We start from the raw sequence: 12,316 nt of genomic DNA on the forward strand, positions 1-12,316 counted from the left end.
GGAGGGAGCTCAGGCACCAGCTGGGAGTCCCCAGGTGAGGATGTCCCCTGGCCCCTCTCCAGTGTTCCCCATTCCCTGGATGTCCCCAGGTGAGGATGTCCCCTGGCCCCTCTCCAGTGTCCCCCATTCCCTGGATGTCCCCAGGTGAGGATGTCCCCTGGCTCCTCTCCAGTGCCCCCCATTCCCTGGATATCCCCAGGTGAGGATCCCCCCTGGCTCCTCTCCATTGTCCCCCATTCCCTGGATGTCCCCAGGTCAGGATCCCCCCTGGCTCCTCTCCAGTGCCCCCCATTCCCTGGATATCCCCAGGTCAGGATCCCCCCTGGCTCCTCTCCAGTGCCCCCCATTCCCTGGATGTCCCCAGGTGAGGATGTCCCCTGGCCTGTCTCCAGTGTTCCCCATTCCCTGGATGTCCCCAGGTCAGGATCCCCCTGGCCCCTCTCCATTGTCCCCCATTCCCTGGATGTCCCTAGGTCAGGATCCCCCCTGGCTCCTCTCCAGTGTCCCCCATTCCCTGGATGTCCCCAGGTCAGGATCCCCCTGGCCCCTCTCCAGTGTCCCCCATTCCCTGGATGTCCCCAGGCTAGGATCCCCCTGGCCCCTCTCCAGTGCCCCCCATTCCCTGATGGCCTCCCCTGCAGCAGGAATGTCTCTTCCAGCAGCACCTGCCCCAGGTGTTGGCACTGCCCAGGACAGGTGTGACCAGGTGCTGGTGTGACACACTGCTTGTTGAGCTCTCTGCATGCACAGCCCTGGTGGCATCTCCCTGGCTGTGATTCATGTTATAAATGCCAGGAGTTAAGGACAGGGACCAGGATGGAAAACCAGAGATGGTGTGTGGAGCCCTCCATAAACAGGATGGTCACAGAATCCCAGGATGGTTTGGGTGGGAAGGGACCTTAAAGTCCATTCAGTGCCACCCCTGCCATGGCAGGGACACCTTCCACTGCCCCAGGTTGCTCCAAACCCCATCCAGCCTGGTTTTGGACACTTCCAGGGATCCAGGAGCAGCCACAGCTGCTCTGGGCACCCTATGCCAGGGCCTGCCCACCGTCATGGCAAGGAATTCCTTCCTAGAAACTCACCAGCTTTTCTTGACACTTTGCCATGAAATGAGTTATAAAACTCTCTGAGGAACCTTGTTCCCAAATTGTGAGAAGCACTTGAGCCTCTCTCTGTGTGCTGCTGAATGTGTTTTGTTTATGTTGCATTTTAATCAGCTGGGTGCTCTTTGAGCACTGCTTTCAGGGAGCTGTTGGTGTCACTGTACCTTTACCAGGTCTATTCCCAGCTGGATTTTCCTCTGGCAGTGTTGTGAGCACCCCACCCTTTCCAGAGCAGGAACACTGTGATCCTGGAGGGGTTAATCCCAGCTGGACCATTTCCATCAGCCCAAGAGTGAGTGAATGCCAGGTGTGAGTGAAGGATGGACACCATGGCTTGGCTTCTGGACCTGGAGCATGAAACCCAGCACTTGGGGCCACTGAGGCAGAGTGACAAGGACTGCACTGCCAGCTCCTCCTTTGGGACACACCACCCCTTCCAAGGGGTACAAATGCCCTCTGGAATGGAGATCCAGTGGCAAATAGCCCATGAACAGTTTTTCTGCCTCCTGGCACTACCACCTTCCTCAGGAGAGACTGGATTCACAGTTCTTGTGTGGTTTGCAGGCAGAGGGAGAAATGGAGCTGGGAAAGCAGCTGATGTCAAGAAATGAGCTAATGAAGGGAGATCACAAAGTGTGCAACCCCAGACGCTTCTATCTTTCTCTCCAGTTACCTTGGTAACTGGGTACTGATATGATGTTGCTGGGTTTTGTATCCTGCAAGTAAAAGGAGCTCAAAGTACCCACCACTGGCAAAAATATTGGGAAGATATCACATTCATCTACAAAACAACAATTAAGTTGTGGCCTAGCTAGATGCTGTATCGAAGGGGGGATGTATCTCTCCCAAAGCCTGGATGAAATGACTTCTATTTTCCTATGAGCCAGCAATTTAGTGCAGCTTTTGATGGGATTTCTCAGGGCCAAATCAAAGGGATCACCCCAGGACGGCTCTTTTCAGGGACATGGCTCACTGAGGCTCTACATCCTTTCCTCTGGAGGCCTTTCTGCTGATGATAATGTTGGTTCAAGGCAGATCTGGACTCCTGGTGAACAGAAATGGGCTTAGACTGCGTGTGATGGGCTTTCTTCAGGGGGATGTGGGAAACCCAGCAGCTCCCAGGGGTGTGGAAATGACATTGGGTCAATGGGACTGGGCAGGGCTGCCTCCAGTGACCCCATGGGCAAGGGGCTGGATTCACTGCAGCTGCCAGGAGTTCATTCTTTCCTCCAGTTCCCAAATATTGAGGCATTTATTCTCTCCAAGGGGTTCAGCAATGCTGCTACATCCCAGTAACTCTCCCCACCAGTCCTCCAGCTCTACTCAGCCCCACTGGGTGGGATGGTTTGGAATGGTCAGAATGGAAATGGACTTTTTTCCAGCCACTCTGCCTGACCAACCAGCAGCTCTTGGTGCTGTATTCCCCTTTTCCAGCCTCATTTGTGGTCCCTGCCCTGAGGTTTGGGGCAGTGGTGTCACCCAGCCTGGAGAAATCCATGGTCCTCTTCCCACTGCTTTGGTCCTCCTGGTCCAAACATTTCCTTGGTCTCCTCACAAAACCTGCAGCAAACTGTTGAAATTAAATTCTCCTTGTAAGTCAAGGACTCCAGCAGGAAAAGGAGGTGAGAAAAACAGCTCAAAGGGGAAAGATGCACCCAGGAGGGAAGGAAGCAGCACTCCTCTGTTGAGGGGGGAAATATGCCCAAATAACTTATTTAATCCTGAATATCATCTCCTTCCCAGCCTCTGCACCTGCAGGGAAGGGAAAAATTAGGCTGGGAATCTTGTCAGCTCTGGATGTAAAATCTGGATTGCCAGAATTTGACAGGTAAACCCAGAGCCTTTGGGAGAAATGGGAATGGTATCTTTGCACCAGTCTCTTTTGCCATTCCCATGTTTCCTGTGCAGTTCTGCAAATCCCTGGGAGTGGGAATTGGAGACTTGGATACTCAGAGGCAGAGGGCAGTGGTTGGTTTTAAGAGAAGATGCCATGGAGAAGGGCAGGACTGGATTCAGGGAGCTGTCTCCTTCTGCATCCAGTGGGGCTGGTGAAGGTCTTTAAAAATTCCAAACCCAGCTTCAGGAAAAGTGCATGGCTTGCTTTTGTCAATGCTGCACAGAAGTAAAATTTTATTAAAAAAAAACAAATAAACCACATTTTGGCCTGGATATTAGTTTAGAGACCAACCATGGCTTTAAGCAGAGAATAGGGTGAGATTTGACATTAGGAAATTCTTGGCTGTGAGGGTGTGAGGCCCTGGCACAGGTTTCCCAGAGAAGCTGTGGCTGCCCCTGGATCCCTGGAATGTCCAAGGCCAGGCTGGACAGGGCTTGGAGCAGCCTGGGACAGTGGAAGGTGTCCCTGCTATGGCAGGGGATGGAATGGATGAGCTTTAACTCAATTCCAACCCAAACCATTCCATGATTCCATGATCATGGGATATATGTATGATCAAGGTCTCCAAAAAAAAAAAAAAAAAAAAAAAAGAACAGTTACAGTGCTGTGGCTACCAACCTTATTTTCTTGCCTAAACCCCCAATATTTGCCTTTTAAAGGCAAAAGTGCATTGCTGCTAGAGAGAGAACAGGCAGAGAGACGGGGCAGAGGCAGCAGCAGCGATCTGGAGCCTGTGGAGTCCCTGCACTCCTCACACAGCCCCAGCCACTCCTGGCTGGTGAGGCACACAGAAAATGCAGATCAGACACGGATGGAGTGGCCCAGAGCTGCTCCCTGCACTGGAGGGTGTTTTCCTCCCCCGGTGCCTTCAGGGCTGCCCAGCCCACGGCCACTGGCCACAGCTCAGAGTCAATAAAAAGGAGGGGAAAGGGAGAGGAGCAACAGGCACCTGAAATGGGCTGGAAAGGCAAAGTGTGCCAAGCTTGGCTAAGCAGAGTTTGGGGAGGAGCAGGGTGAGGAGGAAGGTGGGCTAACAGCCTTTAAAAATAGATATTTATTTGTTAACCAGCGGCTGTGGAGCGTCTCAGCAGCAGAGTTCTCCCACCAATTAACCCCAGCCCTGTGCTGTGCCCTCAGGTGTGGGTGGGCACACCCTTATCTCTGTGCCATCCTCTCCCTGGAGGGATGCCTGGAAAACCGCAGAAATTCCCCCCAGACAATAAAATGATTCAATTTTGCTGCCCATAATAGGAGTAGCGCACCAGGCAGGGTGAGAATTCAGGCTGGTGCTCATCGCTGAGTTTCTGCTGCCATCCTGTGGCCACGGCTGCCCTTGTTCTGGCAGGGAGATTTTGGGATTGAGGAAGGTGGGAATGGGTCACAGAGGGATGGGATGTGCTGAGAGGGAGGGCACACACAGGGACACCTGTGCCTCCTGTCCCCCTGCCCACCTCCCTGCCCCAGCTCTCAAACACTTGGTGCTGTCACCCTGCCAAGCTGATGGTTTTGCTAAAATCTATTGTTGGGAAAGTCTCCCCTAAATTTGGATCTGTAGGGTTAATCTGTGCTCTCTTCTCCACCATAAAAAGTCCTTTTATTTTTTTCCCCACCCAGACTTGATGTCTTCCATCACTCATGCAAATCATTGTGCAATTCCCAACAAGACAAAATAATTTAAAATCTTTGTGTCTCAGCCCAGAGATCTCTTTTATTGGGATCAGTTTAAAGCCAACACCTGCCAGACACCCCATGGAGGGTCAGGCAGTGACACAGTGACAAAGTGAGAGGCTCTGGTCACATCCCATCCTCAGGGTCTGTAGGATCTCCTCCTTCAGCCTGGCCTCAGGGGGAAATTAATTCCTCAAATATTTGTTTGGTTGCTTTGCAAACACAGAAAATATTCCTGGAAATATTCTGGATATGGAAATATTTACAGGGCTTTTTTTTTTGTCAAAGTGATCCCTGCAGGAGAAATTTTGCCATTACTTTGGATGTGGAGGTTTTTAGCAGTTCCACCACTTGAAAAAATAACGTAGAAGAAAAACAGAAAAATAGGGAGAAAAGAATAGGAAAACCCAGAGGAGACTCTGGAGTTTTACTCTGATTTGTCCAGTGAAGAGGAGGAGATGGGAGAAGGTACCTGGGAGGAGAACATGCTGCACAAATCCTGAAATTCCCACCTGAGGGAGGGAAATTTATCCAATACAAATGAAATAATTTGACTGACATTCCTGTCTTTTTTTTTTTTTTAATGGAAAATCAACAAAGAGTGTGTATTAAACACCCTAAGGCTCTGATTGAGGGTTCAGGCAACCTTTGTATTAAAGGGATTGCACAGACACATCTCCTCTCTGGAATTATGTGCCAGCCCCACTTTGGTTGAATTTCCAGAAAAGTTTATTTAAAAAAAACTAAGCTGGGGAATTTTATAAACAGAAAATTGAACATTGTATTTAAAAAAAAAAAAAATAATAATAAAAAGGATACCTGCTTTTCTTGAAGGAGAAACAGTCAGCAGCAAAGGATACAGACATGGTAAAAACGAGGGGAAATAGATTTTTCTGCAGTGAAACAACACTTTCCTTTGTGAATTTCTTTTCTACCTACACAGAACATCAACAGATGCCTTTAGTATAAAACTCCCTCATTATTAATGATTTTAAAATGCAAATATGCCATGCAAAGGCTCTGCAGGCACAACCCCTGATGGGCTGGGAGCTTCTTTTCTTTCTGGCTGAGGACTTTTCCTTCTCTTGCAGCACAAGCTTGACCATGGCTTTGGAATTCCTGGCCTGTAGGGAAAGCTGCTCTAGAGAGGGAAAATAAATCCTGGCTCAATCAGGGGATGGTGGAAGGGTTGATTGCTGGCCCCTTGTCCCCTTTGCAGGGACATCCACCCTCATTCCTCACAGGCTGCATCTTCCCCTTCCATTCATCCTAAATTCAGAGCCATGAAAACCCCTCCTTGTCTGTTTTTCCCTCTATGCAGACCCTGTAAAACTGACTGAAAGGCACCTTGAGAGGTTTTCAGCCACAGGTTTTCTTGGGAGTAAGAGGGAAACACAAGAAAATAAAATAAGAGGATGATTTAGAGGCGTTCCCGTGTTCTCTTTCTGCCCCCCAATGCAGGAGAGTCTTGCCAGGGCAAATTTTGTCTTTCCAAACCAACTGGAGACACACAATTGTTCACTTCAATGCCAGGCTTTAGGTCCTGGGAAAGCTGAGGGCTGCATTATGTGCAAGCACAATTCCTGAATTTCCAGGGGGAATCTGTTGGTGTCAAAGCAATGGGAAGGAAACAAAGGCTTGGAGAGGAAAGGCTGGGAATGCTGTTTGTGACAGATGTGCCTGAGCCTTTCCATTCTGGCCACAAAGCCTGACACAGGAATTTGCCATCTGTTTGGGCTTTGGATGGCAAAAATCACCCTGCTGCCTCCCCCCACGATGGTCTGCTGCTGCTGGAGCAGGTCTGACACGGATTTCTGTGTGCAAGAATGATGGGATTGGCACTGATGGCATTCCTCATGGCTGGGATGGAGCTGCAGGGATCATTCCTGCTCCTCTGGGAGCTCTTGGCTGAGCAGGAGCACTGATCCATGCTGGGGTCTTGCAGATGGGTGAGAGGAGCTGGGATGTCTCTGTGCTCCCTCTGGGAATCTCTTCAGGCTCCTTGCTTTGGTGGGAATCCTTGCTGCAAAGGGAGATCTGGGAATAGAGGAGTTTTTCCAAGCAATCTGAAGATTAGGATTATGTCCTGGGATGGCTCAAGTGGATTTGAGCTCAGAGGTGGCTGGTGGGGGTCAAGTGGAGGTTTTTTGCTGGTGGCCAAGAGGTTGAAAAATTTGGGAAATCCTGGAGAAGTAGAGCCCCAGGACATGGATGAGCAACAACAACATGGAATTGTGTCTCCTGTGAGCAGTGGGGAAAATAATTTTGTGTTCTGGAAACCAGTGAATAGCAACCTCAGACCTGATCTCAGTTCAGTCTTAGCTCTGTTCCTGCCTTGGATGTGGGAACCAGAGCACTCCAGCTCTGAAACCCTGCAGCCCCTGTGCTTCCAGAGCTTTCCAACATCAACTTCCAAAGCCTGGGACTAAAGGATCATTTGTGATTTCTTCAATACACAGAAGCTGAAAAACATCAGTGCTCTGTCACCCAAAACTGTGTTGATCAGATTTGCCAGGTGACCATTCCACATCAATTTTATATACATTAATTTTTATAACATGTATTTATTTTATTTTATTTTATTTAGCTCTTCCTGTCTACCTCTCACAAACAGAAAACTCTTCCATGGCTTGTTTCCAGTAGAAAATTAATGAAGATGGCAGGATTCACATCAGAATTCTTTGGGATGTTTGAGGAGCAGTGTGACTCCACCTCTGAGGTCTATTTGTGTGCAAAATGGGACTTTTCCAGGCAAGTCCTCCTTCACTGTAGTTGGTGAAGTTTGAGCATCCCACAACAAGATTCTGTAGTTTCACTTCACTTTTAACCTCAGCCTCTGCTTTCCTTGGCTTTTAAGTAATTAAATATTCACCCTCAGTGGTTTATCAGCACAAGAGGGTTTGTAGCAAGGGATAATAATAATAACAACAATAACAACAATAATAACAATAATAATAAACCATTGTAGACTGGATGGGGTTGAAATTATTAACAAATTATTAACAAATTGTATTATTATTGTATTAACAAATACAAGATTAGTGAATATGATTTATGGAGTGACATTACAGAGTCATCAAGTGGTTTGGGATAGAAGGGACCTTAAATAGCCTCTTGTTCTTCACCACCTGCACTAGACACCTTGCACTAGACCAGGTTGTTCCAAGCCCCATCCAGCCTGGAATACTTCAGGGATGAAGGGATAACTCCTGTGTCACCCAGAAGGATGACAACAAAAATGGTTTTATATGGGGAAATGACATAAATTGATCAATAAATGATTTCAGGAGGAAAATGGAGAAAGGAAATGAAGGCTGGCTGGCAGCAGGAGCATCCATTGAGGATGAGGAGGTTATGGAAGGGCCCAGTGTGGTTGTAGGAGCTCATCCCTGGGACTATCCCCCCATGCTCCATCGAGGATACTGGCACTGCTGGGATCACACCACTCCTGTTGTCACTCACAGCCACGAAAAGCTGAATGCACACATGAGTTTGGGCAGTGCTTACATTCTTCCTTGGAAAGAGCTGTTCCAGGAGATCTGCTGCTCAGGAATGTGTTTAGCTGCAGTTAATTGCACAGGTGTTTACCTTGCAGTGGTGTCAGTCACACAAGGTCCTGCACCTGCAGCCTGGTCCTTGCTCTTCCTTGCCAGGCTTTGGGCTTTGCTAGTGGATGTCTCTGTCTGGGTTGTCTCCCTCCAGTGACTCGATTTATTCCCAAATCTCCAACAGACATTGGAACAGCTGTGGCTGCCCCATCCCTGGCAGTGTCCAGGGCCAGGCTGGATGGAGCTTGGAGCACCCTGGGCTAGTGGAAGGTGTCCCTGGGCATGGCAGGGATGGACTGGGTGTGCTTCTTCCCACCCAAACCATCCTGTTTCATCCCTGATCCAGGGAAGACACATTGTCCCAAGCCCTCCCATCTCAGTGTGTCCATGTGTCCAGCTGCCAGCTCTGGGTGCTGCAGCCCCTGGATCCCCTGCTGAATGCACCTGAGCTGGCCACTCTCCAGTTTTAAATCTGTCAGAAACACAAAAGGCTGCAGGGCTGGGTTGAGGTTGGATAGAAAAAGAGCTTTCCCTAAATCTTCCAGCAGTACCTTTAGCGTTGCTGCTCCTTAACACAAACCAGTGATTCATGATTCTGCTGAGCTCTCTGTGGTTGACAGAAGCTCCTCCTGCCCACACATTTCCCCCAGCTCCTCCTGGGGATGGGCAGGGCAGAAGCAGCTGAGGCTTGTGTGAAGTTCACCCCTCCTGAGAAGCTGCTCGTGCTTGGACTTGTCCCAAGAGCTGTGGAGCTCATGAGCTGGTGCAGGGAAAGTGCTGCTTGTAGCTCCCTGAGGACCCTGAGAGCAGGAAGCTGTGGGTGCTGTCGTGATGTGTTGGGACAAGCAGGGTGACCCTGGCCCTCTGAGTCACCCCCTCCACCCAGCCCTCCCAAAAAATTGCAAAACTTCCTCTCTCTCTCTGATTTTATTGTGTGCCCAGCGTTTCTGGGACAAAGCTGGCTGTGCCATTCCGTGTTGGAGGCCACATCATGTTGGAAGGAGTGACTTCTTGCTGTGGTCTGGCTCTTTTATGGCAGCTGCCTTTCTCACCTCATGACTGATACTGCCAAGTCAAACTTGGTGACCAGATCATACTATGAGAGCTTTTCAACCTCATGTAGATAATGAAAATAATAAATAATTTTTAGGGGCATGTTGCTGAAAAAAAAAAGAAAATCACAGGAAAATACATTTTGGCTGGATCATCACCATCACATTTTTTCTGAATTTCCTCCTCTCCTCTCCTCTCCTCTCCTCTCCTCTCCTCTCCTCTCCTCTCCTCTCCTCTCCTCTCCTCTCCTCTCCTCTCCTCTCCTCTCCTCTCCTCTCCTCTCCTCTCCTCTCCTCTCCTCTCCTCTCCTCTCCTCTCCTCTCCTCTCCTCTCCTCTCCTCTCCTCTCCTCTCCTCTCCTCTCCTCTCCTCTCCTCTCCTCTCCTCTCCTCTCCTCTCCTCTCCTCTCCTCATTCTTGTAAGCAGTGTTAGAAACGGAAATGCCATTTTTAAATGAAAACCAGATAAAGTTTTCACTGGGCTTAATTTCAGACGAAGGTCTTTTTTCTCCTCAGGTGTTTAAAACCAGGCTTGGCAGAAACTTCTCCTGAGCTCATCTGCTGCCACACTCCTCCTAGTGCTCTGTTTTCCAGCGGTTCTTCTCTTTCCAAAAGCCCCAGACAAGCTGAGAATCCCCCCAGCCCCCCAAATCTTCTATAAATAACTCCTATTTATGAATAACTGCTTAGCCCCGAGAGTGGCTCAGCCACCGTTCCAGGTGGGTTTACCAGATTTCAGGGGTATTTGAGGCTTGTAGAGCTTTGCAATCTCGTTTTTCCTGACCTTTGGCAGGTGCTGTGCCTGGAAGTTTATCTCCTTGGCCACGCAGGAGTTCAGGAGGCCGGGAAGGAGGGATGCAAACAAAGGTGTTATTACCATGTTACTTGGCTCTCAATGGCCAGAAGAGATGCAAGAGTCTTCTGGCACAGTGGTACTTTTTCCCTTAAAAAAAAAATTAAAAAAAAGGAGAAAAAAGGACTTTAATTGAAGCCTGCAATGTTGTATAAATGGAAGATCTAAGTTTTAATTGAAAAATAATTATAACCACTTAATCATTTTAAATGAGGGCTGTAATTGCAGTCAGTTCATAATAGCCAAATACAGACACTTAGATTCCTGCAATAAAGCAGGGATGGTACAGCTTGATTTGCTAATAGCTCTTCCACTTCTCTCCTCTTTTGTCTCAAAGATTAATTCAGGCAAGGGCTATTAGTGCCGTTAATTGGTTCTGCAATTTAGACCTTGTGCTTGTGAATGAGTGACTGATGCAGACCCATCAGCCAATAATGTGAACACTTTGTCAATGTGTTGCCCATTGTCCGGCTCCTGCGCCACCCAAACCAGCTCCCGGCGGGGATCAGGAGCAGCGGGGCTCCTCCGGGCTGCGGGATTCTCTCAGCTTTAGATAGGTCACCCAGATGTCTTTGACAACACGGCCGCCTCATGAATAAAATAATTAGGCAGTCCGGGCGTCCTCCTTGGCAGGGACAAATCCCATATTCAAGAGGAATCTTCTCTTCCGCTGTGCTGGAAGCGGGAGGTTCGGCGGGGCTGTGAAGGTGGTGAGATGTGCTGGAGGGAGGGTGGGTCCTGCAGGTGGGAAGGGGCTGATGGCTCCAGGCAGCACCTCCGGAGGGGTCCCCTTTCCCTTTCCCTTTCCCTTTCCCTTTCCCTTTCCCTTTCCCTTTCCCTTTCCCTTTCCCTTTTCCCTTTCCCTTCCCCTTCCCCTTCCCCTTCCCCTTCCCCTTCCCCTTCCCCTTCCCCTTCCCCTTCCCCTTCCCCTTCCCCTTCCCCTTCCCCTTCCCCTTCCCCTTCCCCTTCCCCTTTCCCTTTTCCCTTTCCCTTTCCCTTTCCCTTTCCCTTTCCCTTTCCCTTTCCCTTTCCCTTTCCCTTTCCCTTTCCCTTTCCCTTTCCCTTTCCCTTTCTCATTCCCATTCCCATTCCCTTCCCCATGGGCAGCAGCAAGGCTGAAGTGAGGCTGAGCCACTCAAATCCCAGAAGAACAGCAGGAACTCTACTTTTCAACAGGTGTAATTTCCCACTTGAGCAGTGGCAGCATGGGTGATGGGCAGTGGGCACAGCTGGAGGGACTTGGAGCAGCTTTTGGTGTCATTCCTTGGAAAAACACCCAGGGAAGGCTTTGTCCTTGCTGTACCCCTGTGGTGTGAGATAACTGAGATGAGTCACACAGCTCACAACCAGTTAAGGTGGATGAAGGAGTTCAATCCCTGGCTATTTTCACTGTGAGATCCTCCCAGAGGAGAAAACCATCCTTTTTGTTAAGGTTAGGAAATTTTTGGTTGGGAACGCTGCTGCTCACGCCCCAAGACCCCACTCTTGTGGCTGCTGTCCATTTTGAAATAAATGGGTGCTGATTTGGACAAAATCTGTCCCTTTGCAGGTGACTTGCACTCCCCACCCAGGGATTGATGTGTACCCAGGGGAGACGCTTTTCCCTTCCAATGCCAGGTGAATTTATCCTCTGGGTTATTGAACACAATCGTTGGCTGCCATGAGTCCTTTCCGTCTCCAGGCGATCCCGGGGGTGACAAACACAGGGAGTGTGTTTGTGCTCTGGACTCAGGCTCTATATTTAGCTGTGTGATACTGGGAAAGCTTTCTGTGATTAAGTTCTGTTGACCGATACCGAAAGTAATTAACAGCCCCAGCATGGAGCGAGCGAGGTGTGGCACCAGGACTGGTCACTGGGCCCAAAAATTGTCTGGGAGAGAGAGCTGGTTGTAAAAGCACATGAATCACCAATCCTGTTCTTTTGGGGAAAAAGGAAAATGGGGTAGTGTTCTGTTTAAACCTGAGGACTGTTTGGAGCTGTCTTTTCCCTGGTTGGTGTTTAATTTTGGGCGTTAATTTAATGATGATGTGTAACATCAGTACTAGGCACAACATTTTTGGAATTGGTAATTGGGGCTCTGGAATCTTAAGTGAGAGTGACATCTCCCTGCTTCATGAGTAGAGCTGCTGTGCTTTGCACATGGTTCCTTGCTTGGTTCTCTCAAAAAAGGGCAGGACCAAAATAATCTCTGG

Source organism: Oenanthe melanoleuca, chromosome 9 (genome assembly GCF_029582105.1).
Source record: "Oenanthe melanoleuca isolate GR-GAL-2019-014 chromosome 9, OMel1.0, whole genome shotgun sequence".
NCBI lineage: Eukaryota > Metazoa > Chordata > Aves > Passeriformes > Muscicapidae > Oenanthe > Oenanthe melanoleuca.